Raw genomic sequence first — 18,982 nt, forward strand, 5'->3', positions numbered from 1 at the left:
AAAAGTGCTTAACTTTAAAATAAATCTATTTCAGATACTCTGTACTCATTACAAGATTTATTATAAAAATAAATTTATAATAAAGATGAATAGCTACAATGTTGTTTGGTCTAGAAATGGTAACATGATTAAAACCTTCATTTAGATTTTTAATTAATGAAAATTATTTCATAAAACGCTTACTTACATGACAGAAGACAGGAAATTCACTTTGAAGTTTCTGAAAAGAAATTAATACAGATGGGTTGTAAGTGTATTTCCTCACCAAATACTTTAGGACTAGTTTATGTGTCCATTATAAAATTTTGTTTTATTTCAATTAGTTTGTTTTATAAACTAACGCGCATAAAAATTTCTGTTCACAATTTTTAATTCTATAGAAATTTAACTTAATACCATGAAAAACATTTTTATTGCTTTCATTTAAACATCAATTATAATTAACAAATTGTTAATTTTAAAATTGACATTTTCCTTTCCATTTTTTATTGAATGTCGCTGTTAATAATCAGTTATTCCCAGATGTGAGGAATAAAATAACCCAATCTAAATGAGTTTAGCCTGGCTGGGCATGGCTCAGCGGTTGAGCGTTGACCTTGGATCCAGGGGTTCGCAGTTTGATTCCTGGTCAGGGCACATGCCCGCGTTGCGGGCTGACCCCCAGTTGGGGACGTGCAGGAGGCAGCCAATCAGTGACTCTCTCATCACTGATATTTCTGTCTCTCTCCTTTTCCTTTCCTCTCTCTGAAATCAATAAAGATATATTTAAATAAATAAATAAATAAATAAATAAATAAATAATAAATAATGAGTTTATAGGTAAGGAGACTGCAGTAGTTACTAAATTTCTGGTTTGCAACTCCACTTTTTATTTCCTACATGATTTAAAAGGCAATTGCATAAAAATAATTATGAATTTATTATTGAGCACAAGGGGAAGGGAAATAACTTTTTGGAGTAGAGTTTTGTATGCTATTTAAGCTAATTTGGTATTAATAAAAACTAGATTGTTATAGATTTAAGATGTTACCTGTAATCCCCATGATAACCAAAAAAAGATAACTCTAAAGATCCCTCTAACTCCCAGTCTATGCTCCATCTAAATAATATAAGGAAGTCACTCTGAAATGGAGCCCGAGGTTACTGTGCCAGGGGAACTGCCTTGCAGCTAATGTCTCAAATCTTTGGAATGTTAAAACAAGGCAAAATAACCTTTGGCCTTGTTCCCAATGAACTGTTTACAAAGGTAACAAGAAAGCAGTTACCATGACTACTGATTGGACTGAAAATTAAAAACATTTTTAGAATTAGATCACTGTGTTATGTTACCTACACAGAGAGAATTGCCTGCCTTCTATTGATACCATCGTCCCTCTCCCTTTTCTCATGAATACATGTTGCTGTTGTCTCCAAATGGAAGCACCGTTTGGTCTTCTGACTGAATCAGGGCATCCCTAATAATCCCTACCGATCTCAAAAAATGCCTGTTTGCCTCTCATGTGGAAAGGCCCCTTATTCTTAAGTGAATTACTCTTAACCCTGCTATTCTACCTCTGGCTGTAAAGGGATTTGAATGACTCGCGCACTCATTGAGAAGATACGCATACTGGCCCTCTAATGCAACTATGTCCTAGACTCTGCACGGCAATGCTGGATAGAGTGCTGTGCCTGCTTTCCAGTAGCTCATAGTAATCATTGAAACATTTTTAATTCACTGTAACATAATAGGCAAATTTGTGAAAAAACAGAAAATATCTATCCAATCAGTACAGCATAAAGGGGACATGTTTATAGTCTTGGGTCTATGCAAATACTATGGGAAAACCTGTAGGTATTTGATTTGAATATGAATTTGTCACTATGTAACTGAGTTTCAAGGGGCCCTGATGCCTCTGACTGCACTTCCTCTCCCTGCTCCTCTACGTCACACTGCTTTCTATGCTGGTTCTTGAAAACACCAAGCACATTCCTGTCTTGAGAGCTTGGTATTTGTGATCCGTTCAGCATGAACACAATCCCTGTACACAACCCTGAGTGTCTCCACCTCATGAATTTCACTTCACCATGGAGGTGTTCTCTAGCCGCCCTGTAAAAAGAATTACATTCTTCCCCAGATATTTCCTACTTCAATTTATAACCTATACCTTTATTCATGTTTTGTCATAGTAATTTGAATATCTATCTATCCATCATCCATCCATTATCCACCTAATCATTCTTTATTCATTGTCTTTATTTCCCCAAATGAATATAAGCTCAATGAGAGTAAATATTTTACCTGCTTTGTTCCCTATTGTGTATCTAGTTCCCAGAAAAATGTCAGGTTCACGGCTGGCCTTCACTAAATACAGGACTGGACAAAAGTAGGTTTAGAGTTATGAATATGTGAAATACAGAGTTTATTCTTGTATTATTGGTTATTCTTGTATTATACATTTTTCCATATGAACAACTGTAAACCTCCTTTTGCCTACCTCTGTATTCGCTGATTGATGAGGTCAATGAGCCAAACCAATATATATAATTTTATATTACATCTAACAAATTAACATATTAACCCAAGTACACTAATTATGTAATTACAAGATTAAGATGGGCTTAAATATTCAATTTGTTATTCTGCCGTTAGGTAAAGCATTTTTTAAAACAATTTAGAAGAAAATGTTCACAACACAACTCTTCTCTACTTGCAGTGTTAACTTGTGAAATTATCCAGTTTCTTAAAAGCCTATGGTATTTCCTAGTCAATTTAGATAATTCATATTTATCAAGATTTTTTTTAAAAGCCTAACTTAAATATCTCATATTAAGCTTTATTATTTTCCTACTTGACAATTAGCAGCAGGAAACTTATCATTATACTTATTGAAATAACTTTTGATATTTTAACTTAATACTTTCTAACAATAATCTTTACCTTTTTAGATAAATATTTAAACTTTATATCTAAGTTTCAAATTGAAACCTTTAAATTCTTTCTTAATCTCCCCTAGAAGGTGATGACTTCATTGTTTACACAGGCTATTCTCCATAATAAAATATGTTAACCCAATAAAATAAAATTTTGGCTAATCAATAAGCAACCATATTTCATGTGCCTTTTTCTCTGACCAAGAGTGAAGAAACCAACCCTGTGAAGATGTAGGAACATGCATTACCAAAGGATGGGTCTTCCAGAGTGAGAATTATACCATCTGGTAAAGAAGGAAACCATGCTAGAGGATTCTGGGGTGTTAAGTTATTCAACTATTGCTATAAATGTGATTCCATTTTTCTACTTTTCCAGAGACAGTTGAAGAGAAGCTGGAATAATTTTATGTGAATATTTATGCTCATTTGCTCTTTGGAGGCTGTCCCTTCAACAGCCTCCAAAATAAAGAATGATATCTGTAAGTTATTTTTGCCTATATCATCATTTTGAAAAAAAAAAAAAAAAAATGGCTATGACTAAGAATTCCAGTGGTTTAAAACAAGGTCTTTGTTGATAAAAATTTCAGTTAGTGGTGGAAGGGGACACAGGACATGAATTTTCATTTTGGATGCCCTATCTGGTAAAATGCACAAAAGAAAGAAATGTTAGAGAAATAATAGGCAGTCAAAATATTTCCATCATCTTAACTAAATGTGCTGTTTGGAATAATGGTGGGAGGAAGAAGGTGAGGCAGGGAAATAGAAATGGACTCTTTCCTTCTGAACACATCTTTGACAAGAATACCAATAAATGTTAACCAGCATAGGTATACCAGAGTATACTAACAGTAGCTTTATGCTACTGTAAATGTTACTCATGAGTTGTGGAGACAGAAAGTTAAATTTCACATTAAAGTCACACAAAGCAAATACTTCACTCAAAATGAATCTTACTCTATCAGCATAAATGGGATAGAGTATAAACTCAATTTGGGAAGCTTGGGCTTTGACAATTTTTTTTATTACATTAAAGTACAGTAAAACTTTCTTTCATTTTAAAAATTTACTACTCCAGAGGAATGTAATTATGATACAACATGTTCAGAGGAAAATATGCATATTTCAACAGCTTTTAGTTATTAGGAGATAAAAATGAAATGTACTTGATTTTTTTTTTAGTTTATCTTATTGCTGAAAGTATTACAGGTATCCCATATTTTCCCCCCAAATGACCCCCTGCACTTCATTCTTACCCTCTCCCCAGGCCTTCACCCCATTAATCACTGTGCCCATGGGTTATGCATATTTGCATATAACTTCTTTGGTTAATCTCTCCCCACCCTCCACCCCCCTTCCATCTTTCCTCTGAAATATGACCGTCTGATGCATGCTTCAATGTCTCTGGATCAATTTAGTTTGTCAGATTCTATTGTTCATTAGCTTCTTCTTAAAGAAGACTCTTCAACATTTCCTATAGTGCTGTGGTTTGGTGGTGATGAGCTCCTTTAGCTTTTTCTTATCTGTGAAGCTCTTCATCTGACCTTCAGTTCTAAATGATAGCTTTGCTGGGTAGAGCAATCTTGGTTGTAGTTGCACGTTTTTCATCACTTTGAATATTTCTTGCCATGGAGAGGGAAGATGGCGGCCCTGTGAGAAGCAGCAGAGCACCCCTGCTCCCAGACATGGACTCGATTTACTCCTAAAATCCTACATAGCCAGCTGGGAAAAACCAGAGAAACATACCTGAGTGGACGGAGTGTGAATGGGGAGCACTGAAGACACATCACGGAGACAGGTAAGAGAGGGGGGCGTAGGAAGGGGGAGCCCCCCTGAAGCCTGTGCTGGGCTCCGAGGCTGGAGGCTTGGAGGCTGCTGGGCTCCCTCCCCTCAGGAGTGCGGACGGCATCCAAAAGTGGGGATCCCACACCCGGAGCGATGAGAGGGGAAGGAGCACCCCGCGCAGGGCAGAGGGGCCCAGGGGAGCGGCTAGTCCCGGAGGGAATGGCGCCCTCCTAGGAAACAAAGCCTCTAGTGGGGGCCGCGACCGGCGTCTGGTGCTCGGGGTGCCGACGATAGGGAAGGCTGTCCCAAGAGCTGTGGCACCCAAGTGGTGAGGAACCAGAGGACCGCGCTGAGCACCCGCACACAGGGACCCTCTGCCTCCCTGTGGGCCACTGTGTTGAGCCCCAGAAAGCACTGAGTCTGCATGGTATGCGGGAGGGGAGAAGCCCTCCGGCCCTGAGCTCCGAGTGCCGAGAGGCTGGGATCTGTGACCAGCCCTGAGGGTGTCCCCTCTGGCTGGGTGCCTGGTGCACGGGGAGCGGGACCTTGCAGGGCGGACCCCCTGCCTGTGTGTTGCTTTGAGATTTTCCAAGATTGATCGCGGAACTGGCTCCACCTTCCCGGCGTGCACTACGCCGACAGACCCGCGGAGGCTGGGATTGGGGTCTGCGCAGTAGATGGTCTGAGGGGCGGGCCTGGTGCAACCAGCCAACCAGAGCTGAGCAGGGAGGGGCAGAGCCTGCCAGCGTCTCCCGGAGCCAAGAGCACCTCCCCCAACAGGAAAGGGGCTGGTCCCGCTCACTGAAGCCCCAGACACCCCTGCAGGGCACAGTCCTGAGGGGGAAGGGAGAGCAGCTCACAGGAGCACATCACAAGAATAAGACTCTCAGGGACTGTGGTTTGGGAACTGGAGGAAACGCTGAAAACCCTGCTGGGGGCTGGGCAGGCAAAGGGCTCGCCAGAATGTGTTTTTAATCGAACCCACTGAGCCCAGTCTGCCGAAACAGCCCATACAGAAAACGCAACAGGCTGAAATCAGTCTGAAGCTGCAGCAGGCCAGGGCCTGGGGGACTAGAATCAGAGCACAGGGTAGGGACTGAGGAGCTGGCTGTGGAGCAGAGACTAACTCCCGCAGAGTGAGCGCCTGACAGCAACACCTCTAGGGGAGTGATACCCTGGGCTACACTAGCCACCCTGCACCCTCAAGATGCTACAGAAGACTCTGGAGTAAGACAAGGCAACTACAAGGTTGCAAAATAGCTGACAAGAGGAGGTGGTCCATGAAGAGCCTCAGATCAACCATCTACCTAAGGACACCAGAGCCAAACCCAGACAGCTCCTCACATTGGCTGATACACAAGCACCTCCCAGGAGAACTGCAATCAGCACACAAAACAGTGACCCTCAGACAACATAAGTTGCCCAGAAGAAACTCACCTGATTGACTACCTTTTTTTCTTCTGTTTTTTTTTTTGTTTGCTTTTGTTTCTTTTGGTTTTTGGGTTTTTTTGTTAGTTTTTTGTTTGTGGGTTTGTTTATTCTCTTTTTTCCTTAGGAAGAAGAGAAAGGGGAGAAAATTTGTTTTTTCTTTTTTAAATTTTATAATAATTTTTTTTCAACTTTTTTTAAACATTTTTTTAACTAAATATCTTTTTTCTTTTTTATAAAAGAATTTTGTCTTGCTGAGCTTGTTTTTAGTTTTGTTTTGGTTATTTGCTTTGTTTTGTTTTATCCTTGCTTCTACTATCAAGACTTTCTTGATATCCCTGCTTAATGACTGGGGCTTTATCATTATAACCAAGTTTACTGCTTTCCTCTATAGTTTCCCCCAAATCTCTTACCGGACTCCCTCCCTGCCTGGGCTTTATCTCTCTCTCTCCTCTCGATCCATTGGCATAACTTTTTTTTCTTTTTCTTTTTTCTTTTTCTACTTTTTTTTCATTCTTTCATTATCCTCCTTTTTGTCTTCCTGTCCGATTGTTAATTTCTCTTATTCTCTATATTGTATTTTTGTTTTCTCATTTTCAACTATTATCCTATTCCTATTCTCTCCCTTAATTTTTTGCTGGCCCTTCTTACAGAATCTATTCTCTGCTTCTGTTATCTCCCAGTAGTTTCTCTATTTTTTACATTTTAGTTTATTATTATTTTCTAAATTTTCCCCAGTATTAACAACAATATACATCTCTCTCTCTCTAAACATTACTTTTCTTTCTCTTTTTTTTTAAGCATTTTTGTGTGTGTGTGTTCTCCCTTTACTCTCCCAGTTCTACTTTCATGTGGGTTGTTTTCATTGTGACTGTCAAAACATTTTGTAAAGTACCCCTTGTTTCCTGGAATTTTAGTTGTGTATTGTCCTGCCTTGCCAGCACCCGTACAACAGGTTACACGACGAGGTTGGGGTTGAGACACAGTTAGCCAAACTGAGAGGAGGGTCCTCCCAAGGAGTTATTAACAACAATCCAGACCTGACCACAGCAGGAGAACATAAAGAAACCACAAAAGGGACACCCACAAGAGGGACACGCCTAGAGCAAAGAGCTCAGAAGTGTAAGAAAAACACACCTCTGGGCTCCACTGGACCCACAAGACAAAATCCCATCCCACAAGACTGGGGGACAGCAAATATATCTAATTTATAGATACAAACACTAAGACCTACCAAAATGGGGAGACAAAGAAACAACCCCCAAATTAAAGAAAAGAAAACATCGCCAGAAAAAGACTTTGATGAGATGGAGTTAAGCAAGTTATCAGAAATGGAGTTCAGATTATGGAAAATGAAGATGTTCAAGGAACTTAAGAAGACTCTGGATGATAAGATCGAGGACCTTAGTGAAAACATGAAAAAAGAGATACATACCATAAACAAAACTCAGAGATAAAGAATGTTGTATCTGATATTAAGAATGCACTGGAAGGAATTAAAAGTAGGCTCAATGAAGCAGGGGACAGAATAAGTGACTTAGAAGACAAGGTAGAAAAAAATCACAGAATCTGAGCAGCAAAAAGAAAAAACACTTAAAAAGCATGAGGACAGTCTAAGGGAGCTTTGGGACAGCATGAAGCAAAACAACATTTGCATTATAGGAGTGCCAGAGGAGGAGGAAAGAGAGCAAGGGATAGAGAACTTGGTGGAGGAAATAATTATAGAAAACTTCCCTAGGCTGGCGAAGGAGAAAGCCACACAAGTTCAGGAAACACAGAGGGTTCCAAACAAGAGGGACCCAAAGAGACCCACTCCAAGACACATCATAATTAAAATGGCAAATGTCAAGGACAAAGGGAAAATATTAAGGGCTGCAAGAGAGAGACAAGCAGTGACCTACAAGGGAACCCCGATAAGGCTGACAGATGATTTCTCAACAGAGACTCTTCAGGCCAGAAGGGAGTGGCATGAAGTTCTGCAAGTAATGAAAAGCAAGAACATCAACCAAGATTGCTTTATCCAGCAAGGCTATCATTTAAAATTGAAGGTGAAATAAAAAGCTTCCCAGACAAAAAAAAAAAAAAAAAGGGCTAAAGGAGTTCAGTACCACTGAACCAGCACTGCAAGAAATGCTAAAAGGACTGCTTTATGAATATTTCTTGCCACTCCCTTCTGGCCTGCAAAGTTTCTGTTGAGAAATCAGCTGACAGTCGTGTGGGTGTTCCCTTGTAATTAACTAATTGTTTTCCTCTTGCTGATTTTAAGATTCTCTCATTGTCTTTAACCTTTGGCATTTTAATTATGATGTGTCTTGCTGTGGGCCTCTTTGGGTTCCTCTTGTTTGGGACCCTCTGTGCTTCCTGGACTTGTAAGTCTATTTCTTTCCCCAGATAGGGGAAGTTTTCTGTAATTATTTTTTCAAATAGGTTTTCAATTTCTTGCTCTCTTTCTTCTCCTTCTGGCATCCCAAGAATAGGAATGTTGGGCCTCTTGAAGTTGTCCCAGAGGCTCCTTATACTATTTTCATATTTCTGGATTCTTTTTTCTTTTTGCTCTCCTGGTTGGGTGTTTTTTGTTTCCTCATGTTGCAAATTGCTGATTTGATTCTCAGTGTCCTCTACTCTACTGTTGATTCCCTGTAAGTTATTCTTCATTTCAGTTCATGTAGCCTTCATTTCAAATTGGTACTTTATTATGTTATCGATTTTCTCAGTTATTTCCCTAACCATTTGCTTAATCATCCTTATAACCAAAATTCTGAGCTCTCTATCTGTTAGCTTGCTTGGATCTATTTCATTTAGTTCCTCTTCTAGAGATTTCTTCTGTTCTTTCCTTTGTGACATGTTTCTTTGCCTCCACATTTTGGCTGCTTCCAGGTGTTTGTTTCTATGTATTAGGTAGAGCTGCTATGTCTCCTGGAATTTGTAGAGTGGCTTTGTGTAGTAGGTGTCCTGAAGGGTCCAGTGACTCAGCCTCCCCAGTCACCTGAGCTGGACCTTCTAGGTGCTCCCCTGTATGGGCTGTGTGCACTGTCCTGTTGTAGTTGAGCCTTGGTTGCTGTTGGGGTCACTGGGAGGAATTGACTCCCAGGCCAATAAGCTATAAGGACCAGCTGCAACTATAGCCAAAGAGCTGCTGTGCTGGAGACACCCCTATGGAACAGGATTTACTTCAGTGGTGCTTTGGTATTCACCTAAGTGCGCCCTTGGGTGTGTCACTTGTGGATGTGGTAGGGTTGTAATCCAGCATGGCTGAAGCTGACCACCAGGTGCACTGTCTCTGGGGACTCTTGGGAGGTGCAAAGTCAGCCTCTGCCAGAGCCTTGCTCAGCGCCACCCAGTATGAGCTACACAGCAAACTGTAGTTGGCTGCTACTTGTGCCGGCCTTTGCGTTGTCCAGGGGAGGCCAAGTTATGAGCCAATGCAGGCTGCCACTAGTGCCAGGCCTGGGGCCACTTATCAAGCCTTATGGGGCACACTGCTGCTTGTTTGAGAGATTTTAGGGAAGTCCTAAACATAGGGCTCAAGAGGCCAATTGCACAGAAAAGCCACTGGAAATAGCTTAGATGAGCTTGCAGGTAGGGAGGGGCGGGGCCTCTGGGAATCACCAGGGCAGAGCCAAAGGTGTCAGTCAGGTGCTGGTGATTCAAATATGGCTGTGTACTGAACAGTGAACAGTTTTCCCAGTAGATAAAGGAGCCAGATTATTAGATGTCATGTAAATAAGTTTGGACAAAGCTTAATAATGATGGAAACCATTCAGTGTTTGAATGTAGAAGTGACATGAGAGCATCTGTGCTTTAGTAGTCAATCAGAAAATACATTATGTAAAATGTTTCTGTTATGTAAATGATGACAAAGTTAATACACTCATAATTTACTGGGACTGATCTTAAACCATAATTTTTTTCCATGGACTTATCCTTTATTCTTTGAGGAGCTAATTCTCAAATTGTTTTTATGTGGAAGCAATGAAAAACATACTTATTCTAAAAGAGAAACTGCTTATTTACCTGAGTCTTTTTATTCAGCTTCCCCAAATAGTTTTACACTCCCCTTTATTTTGAGTTAAATACCAGTAATTCAATTCCATAGCAGAAACACAGACAAAATAGAATCCCAGTTCCTGTCATCTAAAAGAGCTTTTCAGTGCCATCCGCTCTTATATACTATCCTTCAGAATAAAAGATCACAAGGGTGTTTTGTTGTTGTTGTTGTTTACAACAGGCTTGCTGGATGGTTGAGATGATTCCCAAAGGAATCAGATGAAGAATGATACATGGTAAATCAAAGGATAGTAAACTTTAGTGGCTAATCTTTCTTGGAAGACTAGCTGCAATAAAACAAGAATAATAGGATGAACTGAAGTAGGTAGACCTGGTAGGTGGGGTTTTGTGTTCATTTGAACTAGTAAGTAGTTTTATTGTTAGTTTTGAAAGTAACACTCTGCTTGGCTATTTTCTTTGGCGTGTTTCTTTCTGGTTAACAGTCAAAGTTGAACATTAATTACTTAAACTGATATTATTATTAAGATAGCCTTATGTAACATGCTCATAAGATTGGATAAAATTTTCCTTCTTGTATTAGTAGAGTATATTTTATTTAAAAACATTACAAATTTAATTTCAAAATTAATCTGATACTTTTTTGTATTAGTTTTGTATTCAGAGTTGAGTGTTTTTAATAAAAGAAGAAAGCTGCTTTAGAGAAAAATATTAAAGGAAAGGTTTCTGTAGACTGGATATTATATAATCATACATGAGAACAGAATATTCTAGATAGACAAAATTTTCAAGCAAAATGCCAATAAGTAAGAGTCTTGAAATGTGGAGTGATCTGATTGACTGAATAAAAGCAAATAGAACATCAATGGACTGTAATATGTGAATCTACCAAAATATTTGTTGTAATCAATCAGTAGTGCTCAGATGCCACTTTTCCAAATTAATTTATCTAATTATATCCTAGTCCAGTATTGGTGTATGCTCAAACAATGTGACATTAGCTGCTACTTAACTAACCCCAAATGATTTTTAAAAAGCTAATTTTAAAAAAATGCTGAAAATAAAAGTTGATGGTTAGACAGATGAACAATGGAAGAAAGTCTTTGAGAACAAAGCAATCTATTCTGAAAAGGGTTGGAGAAAAAAATATGTAATGTTATATACTTTCAGGAACTTCCAAAGACAACAGACTATGGAGTATGTTTTGTTAATCAAAATAAGGTTAAGTGTTGTTCTTTCAGCAGCCAGCAAATGTATATTGGCAGTCTAGCTATTGAGGACATAAAAGAGGGAGACCAAAATGAATTGGATACAAATACTGCACTCAGTAAGTTTATAGTGTGTTGGAAATGACGTTATGTGTTTTTGTATGTGTATGAGTGTGTGTGGGGGATTGTGAAACAAGATAAAAATAGTCAGAATAAGATGGCCCTGCAACATTGTATGTTAGACTCAACCAATTCAATTAGCTTTTTCTGCAACTTCAAGCCGTCAGACTAATGTGTTACAATGGAATCCATAGAAGACCAAGCCTCTAGTTAGACTGAGTAGGCCATGGTAATTATGGCTGTCATATAGTTAAAATTTCATTGGTTTTTCGAACTCTAATGAGTCAAATAACTTCCCTAGGCAGGATGTTGGTGCTAACTTGACGTGTGAGCTACTTCATTATGTGTATCATCACAGATTGCCAGCAAACCACTGGAAAGTCACACCTTTCAAACCAAACACTGAGTAGCAAGAACATTTCCCCTCTTGTCTGAGTACAGACTCCTTGAATACTGTTTTTGTATGATAGGTAATAAGGTGGCATCCACCAGGTAGAAATAGTCAAGAGCTGACCAATACTTTGGGGTTGTAATAAAATATTTTGTTAAAGTTTCTTTATTTCAGCTTATAACAGATTTCATTAATGTTTCTTCCTAACTATAGTTTATTCTTTCTAAATATTTAATAAAGCAACATTCTGAAAGTATCAATCTGTCTCAACTGCACAAAAGAAACTAAAGGAAAAGGGATTACTTGGGAGACTGTTGCCCCAGAGGGAACAAGAGGACACAGAGCTAACAGGATTGAAAGAGCTTCCATGAGAAGGGGAACACTAAGAAGGCAGAAAGGGAACCCACTTGTTCAGCTCCCTCTCTTCATTGGCGATTTCTTTCTATTGGTTCCCATTAAGAAGCTTTAAAAGGAAAAGGTAAGGAAAGTGCTTACTTTTAGTAAGACTGAGGAAACTATCTCCTTAGAGCCAGAGACTTAAATCACTTCAACAATCAACTACCGTATTTCTCTGTTGGAGCTAGCATAGCCTTAGAATAATGAACATTAACTACCTGTACCTGACTTAGGCTGTTGCAATTTAAAGACTTAAAAGTAAGACAGTGGCAAATGGCTTTTCTTCTTCCTGTTTGTAGACCTTAGAACATGTCAGAAGTTAGAGATGTAGAATGTGCACATAACCTCTCCCTCTCCCTTTCCCCTTTAGTTCTAAATTCAGAAACAATTCTCAGTAGAAGATGAGAGAAGTACAAGGAAGCATGAAAGCCTTAGGACAATTGAAAATTCATGTGCCTACTTGGATGAATTTTACCTCCATGAATTTTACTCTCATGCCTGCCTTCACACTTGATTACATTTCAAGTAAAACTGTTTTGTTATTTTAGATTTCTGCCTGCAGTGCAGGTTTTATTTACAGTGTTTCTATTGAGCATATGCAAGGTAGCAGTCCTGACTATTTTGACAGAACAAATATGTGTTATGAAACTTCTGGATTATGTCTGATAATAAAACAGAGCCTGAAAATAGGTATTTCTGATGAGACTTTTCAAACAGTGGCTATCAGAGGTTAGCCACCCACACAGAAGATTTGGATAAGGTTATAAAAAGCTTTCTTGTGGAATTACTAACTGTTAGAGAGTGGAAAAGAAATTAAATCTGCACATACAAGAAAAAAACAAAAAAAACAGGGACAAGATGTCAGTGCATGTGAAGATTTATGACAGTGTTACCAGCGCTGTAAGGATCATAAGGTACAAAGTAAATTGAATTCATATTGGAATATTGAATCAAATAATATATTTACCTTTAAATGCCAAAATTTTTAAATAAGTATTTTTGGATTAAAAACATTCAAATTAGTATATCCATGATATATGAAAGAATGAATTCATTTATTTATATATTCAAATATTTATGAGTATCTACCATGTGCTAGGTAAGGGGTTAGAGAAGTAAACAAATAAGCATGACAACTACATTTGGAGCAGAGAAGAGAAACAAAAAATGTATTTTATAAAAAACAATGGGTCAAAGATGATGTAGAGGTTGTATTTTTCAAACATAGCTATAATGTCTTTCATCTTGCTTTTTCTTCTTAAAATGTGACTTTGCTACTCCTTCTGTCATCAAAAGTTGAGGTGTATTCTCCCACTCCTTGAATCTTGGCAGGCTTGTCACTACAACCCAAGTAACACTATGTGACATCCAAGATTAGATTATGAAGGCTAGGTGATATGGCTTCCACCTGATGTTCTTGGGACACTTGTCTTTGAAGTCCTGAGCCTTCATGTAAACAGAATGAATGTCTTGAAGCAATCATGCTATGAACAATTCTAAACTAACTCATGGGAAGAAACCAGACAAGGAGGCCCTGAGACTACAGAGAAAGAAACAGGGAGGGAGAAGGCTCGGCCAATTCTCAGAAGCGTCATACTCCACTAGCTTTAGCTACTATTGAACTGCATGAAATGTCTGATACAGAACTGTCCAGCCAAGCACTTCCCAAATTCCTGACCCGGAGAATCAAGCTACCAATATATCTATATGCATGAAACAGGGAAAAAGCAGGGTTTTGAATGAAATTTATAGATAAGATGGTGTGAAATCACTTTAAGGGAAATCACCTTCCCTAAGCTGTCATTTTAGGAAGCTTGAAAGAGAAAAGTACATCCAAATTAAATAGAAGAAAGAAAATAATCGATATAAGAGGGGGAAAAAACAACAATGAAGTGAAGTGATCTGTATGACAGATCAATAAATTCTAAATGTACTAAAATTAATAAAGTAATTCATAGTTAATAAAATTGTTAAACCTCTAGCTAGGCTGATCAAGGAAAAGAAAGACATCATACATTATAAAGAACAGGACTGAAAAAAGGGGCATCAGTATAAATCACATAGATCATACCGACATAAGAAAGGATTATAAGATTTAGTGAACATTGTTATACTAATACATTTGACAAATTAGATGAAAGAGATGAATTCCTTGTACAGCATAACTTACCAAAACTGACAGAGAAATGGAAAAATCTGAATATCCTTATTCAAAGTAATAAAAGTCATTATAAAATCTACACAGAAAGCTCCAGGCCCAAATGGATGTGCCAGTGAACTTTTTCAAACATTAAAGAAAAAAATAATATCTATCTTATACAAACTCTTTCAAAAAATAGATAGACCATAATCAAATTTATTTATTAGGTCAGCATTCCTGATATTAATGTGTGCTGTATTTTGATAGAGAAAATCCAATAAAGAAAAAAAGTGATGATTGTGTAGACAGAGGAGAGAATGATTTTTTGCAGATGAGTAACAAAGTATCCAGAGCTCAACTGGAAGGTTTGGCCTTTGCTGATAACACTGACAATTTCATCTACATTACAGCCAAGAAGTTGGACGAGAGGAGCACAATGCAGGTGGGTAACCAGATGTGGTGTGGAAGATTTTGGAAGGATTCTTCCTATTGCTTCTATTTTCTGTCAATAAATGCAAGGTCAACAACTGCCAGTGAAGATGAGAGAGGAAGTATTAGAGGTTTAATTTAGAGAGTGGTAGAGGTAAAACAGTGTTCCCGGAGAAGAGTCAATTTAATATGACTTCTAGGCAGCATGAAGGACTTACTTGAGGTCAGTGACCATCAATTTAATCAGATACCAGCTAGCAAGGGTATCATCATTCTCTCCACTTATTCCACTGCCTGGGTTCATGGGTGGAGTAGGTGAATTGTTTTGGGGTTTTCTAATCCTCGCCCGAGGATATTTTTTTCATTGCCTTTTCAGAGAGAGTGAAGGGGGAGAGAGAGGGGAAGAGAGAAATATTGATGTGAGAGAGACACATCAATTGTTTGCCTCCCTCTTGAATGCTGACTGGGGCGGGGGATTGAGCCTGCAACTGAGGTACATGCCCTTGGCCAGAATAAAACCTCTGACCCTTCAGTCTGCTGGCCGACGCTCTAACCACTGAGCAAAACTGTCTAGGGCTGGAGAATGGGTTTTAATCATAGTTCCAAGCAAGTAAAACTGAAAGTTGAGCAAGAGGGTCTAGAATTTATAGAAGATAGGGATTTTAATGATTGACCATGGAATTTAATTGGAAAATAATCTTATGTAAAATGAATTCTACAATGGAATTCATGGAATTCATTTTACATATCATAAGAAAAATGCAGCAATTAATTTTTTTCACCCATTCTGGTTTCATTATATTTGAAAGCATATGTCTAGGTTGCTATTTAAATATTTCATGTCAATCAATAATTCTAAAAATATAACAAAGATATATTTTGAATCAGTGAAGCATGTATTATGAGTTATCAGAAAAAAAAAACAGATCTTAATATTATACTTCCTGAATCAGGTAAGATTTGTAGAGTACTTGACATTGTCCAATGTAGTTTCATAAATATCTTTTCTCAACAAACTGTGAAGCAGATGGAACAGCTGTTATCATTCCACTTTACAAATGAAAAACCTGAATATCTATCTACCTACTTACAATGATTTAGTTGCCTTGCTCACCATCACGTAGTTTATAATCTCTAACATTACAATTAATTATTTCTTTATAATGGAGGAGAAAGAGGAAGGAATACCTCTCAACAAGTTATTTACATTTTAATATTACGGTGTTAGAAAATATCTTAATATACATTTTTAATAACCACATTAAAGAGTTATTAGAAGTAATAAAAAACTAAAACTCAGGTTTTGAAATCAGATAGGGGTTCAAGTCCCTGTTCAGCCACTTATTTTCCAGTAGACCTTGGCCAACTTATTCGACTAAGCTACATTTCCCTTATTTGTACAGCGGGTATAACAAAATTTGCTCCAGAGTTCTGTGCTGTTTAAATCTAATGTTGTATCAAAAGCTTACATAGTATCTAGAATGTTGTTGCCACTCTATGTATAATAGTCATAATTTTATAATAATTTACATATAATTATTTACAAATAAGTTTATAAACATAAACTTTCAGTAATAGATTTGTTAGTTATAAAAGTAATTGTTCAGTTATAAAAATGCAACTAACGCTTGCTTTCATAGTAAAATATATATAAAATAGTACAATTGGTTGTAAAAGCAAAACAAAACACTTCTTCAGCTGAAAATATTCCCACTTCCTTTAGGTGACCACTTCGAAGGGATTCTTGTATAAGTTTTCCTTTACTTTTTACACCTATGTGGTTGCATTTTCATGCCTTCTTAGAAATGGATTCTTTCTGAACTAATAACCTATTCTAGAGAGGTTTATTTTCTAAATCCAATCACATTTCTGGTTGTTTTTTTTTAATGACTAGTTCCAGTGGATCTGAGTTGAGATGCATGCCTTATTTTTATATTTTTTATTGATTGATATGAGACTGTGAGAGAGAGAAACACTGATTTGTCGTTCCACTTATTTATACATTCATTGGTTAGTCCTCGTATGTCTCCTGACCGGGGATTGAACCTGCAATCTTGGTGTATCAGGATGACACTCTAACCAACTGAGCAAATCACATTCCTTTTTAATAGATGGATAGAATTCTACTTCATAAAAAAACTTTAATTTTTCTAACTGTTGTGTCTTGCCAAGCAGTTGCTTTGTTTGTAGCTTTTCAATATTCCATAACATAAATACCTGAGTACATTTATTTTTGCTGATTGATTAGAGTATATACTTAAGATAAATCCTCCAGAGTAAAATTGCTGGGTCAAAAATATGTGCAACACACATGACATTTCTCTTAGTCCAGTATAAGAACTTTTTTGCTTCCCAGGGGGAAGCAAAATATCCCCTTTGGGTGATATTTATAGTCAGGTCCACAAGTAATCAAAGTCATAGGGAAAAGTCTTTGCTGTCAATTTTGAGTCATTCTGGAACAAATTTGCCCAGCTATCACAAATAATTCTTAAATTGATTACAGATGTTCATAGCCCTAAACTATTGTCAAATAAGTGAGGCTAAATCATTAACCTGAGATTCAGGTTACTCTTACCCATGATAGTAGTAGTGATTTTTATAAAACATGACTAGAGATAGAATGTTACTTTATATATGAATAAATATTTGATGCAGAAGGAGCTGATATCTTCTGTTTGTGCAGTCTCAACAGTCTCTCAAATCCAGCACTGCTTTACTAAGTGACATGGTTTGAAAATTTCAAGCAAATGTATCACAGCAAATTTTTCTTCCCCAAACTCTTGTTTGAAAATCATGATCACTCAGTTGTATGCTGAGTTCACATTTCATTGAATACCTTACTGCAAATAGAACCATAGTTTCACTTTTTATTTGTGTTATCCCTCTACCTTCCCCTCTTCCAAGTTTGGTTGATGAGAAAATGTTGGAAGTCTTGTTTTGTTCCTCTAATCTATGTACCCTTAATCAGTATCACTATATTTTCCTCAAGTAAAGGAATAGTTACATGGGTAAAATTTGCAATCTCTGTTCCTTTCTTATACTCCTAATTTCTAAATAAATTCAGTAATATTTGCTTAACTTGTTATCATTCAAATCTATTTTTAACAATCACATTTATCTTTACTTATTTAAATCTATCTTTAACATTTTTTTACTAATAATTGAGCCTAAATAACATGATCCATATAAGGATCACACTCTTCACTTTGTAAAGCTTAAAAGTTCAATGTTTGAGAAAACAAAGCAAGCTCTTACCAAGTACATTCAAGATTGTTATTTTTTAAGTCAAGATTTTTTTTAAATAATTGAATTTTTAGCACAAAACCACTTGGATGTTACTCTGTATGAGTGACCTGCAATAGGACTTATATTATGGACAACAGTAAGGTCATAGAGACCATAATGGAGAACTGGATCCTGTTAGAAAGTTGATAATGCCAGCAATCCAGATAGGTATCATACACCTTGTGAGTAGGACATGGCCATTTAAAAGCATTTATGTTATTCCCACAAACATTCATCCAGATAGTATGTGGTGGCACAACTGATCATATAAATCTGGTGTTCTCATGGTGATTTCTGTCCTGTTACTTTGCTGCTTTTCTAAACCTAGTGATTCCTTTTTAATTGACCCTCAACTTGAAATATAAATAATGTTATATTGTTTATTAAACATTTGTTTTAAAGGTTTTTAAAAGCTAAAACATGTAGTAGGACACTCCCAGGGCAACTATGTATTTTGCCACTGGCACTGCTCCATGGGGTGCTGCTAATGAAAGACCTGCAGACAGCATTGACAAGTCACCTACCTGTTTTCCCTGTAGCAGCATGATGGATGCAAAGTTCATCTGTCACTAACCAGAGGTGTCATTTTTCTTTTTCATTCACAACTTGCCTGAACTTGGTGTAGTGGGTCACTTGTCACTCTCTGTGAGCATTTGTGCAAGTAAACAAGGTTTTTTTAGGGGGAAGTAAATCTTTGTAAACTGTCAGAGTCTTCCTCTTCTTGTTAACATTGGAAGTTTGTATGGTAACATCCTTAGAGATTTGTAGCTTGTAGATGTTTACCAGTGATAGCTTACAATCTGTATGTTAACTGAGCCTAAAAATCCCCACTTTTGCCTCACCTTTGTCAAAGACAAAGGAATGTAGGCAGAAAATAAAAGTTTTACC

The 18,982-nt window shown here is 37.4% G+C and overlaps 1 protein-coding gene across 7 annotated transcripts in view; it reads right to left on the bottom strand.

Annotated features, from left to right (window-relative positions):
* Positions 1–18,982, bottom strand: part of SEMA3A (semaphorin 3A) — a 441,509-nt gene that overhangs the window by 383,378 nt on the left and 39,149 nt on the right. For all 7 annotated transcript variants that reach the window (XM_081148088.1, XM_081148091.1, XM_081148089.1 and 4 more), the window contains one exon: positions 188–220. The gene's annotated coding sequence lies outside the window, so the exon portion shown is untranslated. The remainder of the gene's footprint in view (positions 1–187; positions 221–18,982) is intronic.

This window comes from Miniopterus schreibersii (assembly GCF_964146895.1).
Source record: "Miniopterus schreibersii genome assembly, chromosome: 9".
In the NCBI taxonomy this organism is placed as follows: domain Eukaryota; kingdom Metazoa; phylum Chordata; class Mammalia; order Chiroptera; family Miniopteridae; genus Miniopterus; species Miniopterus schreibersii.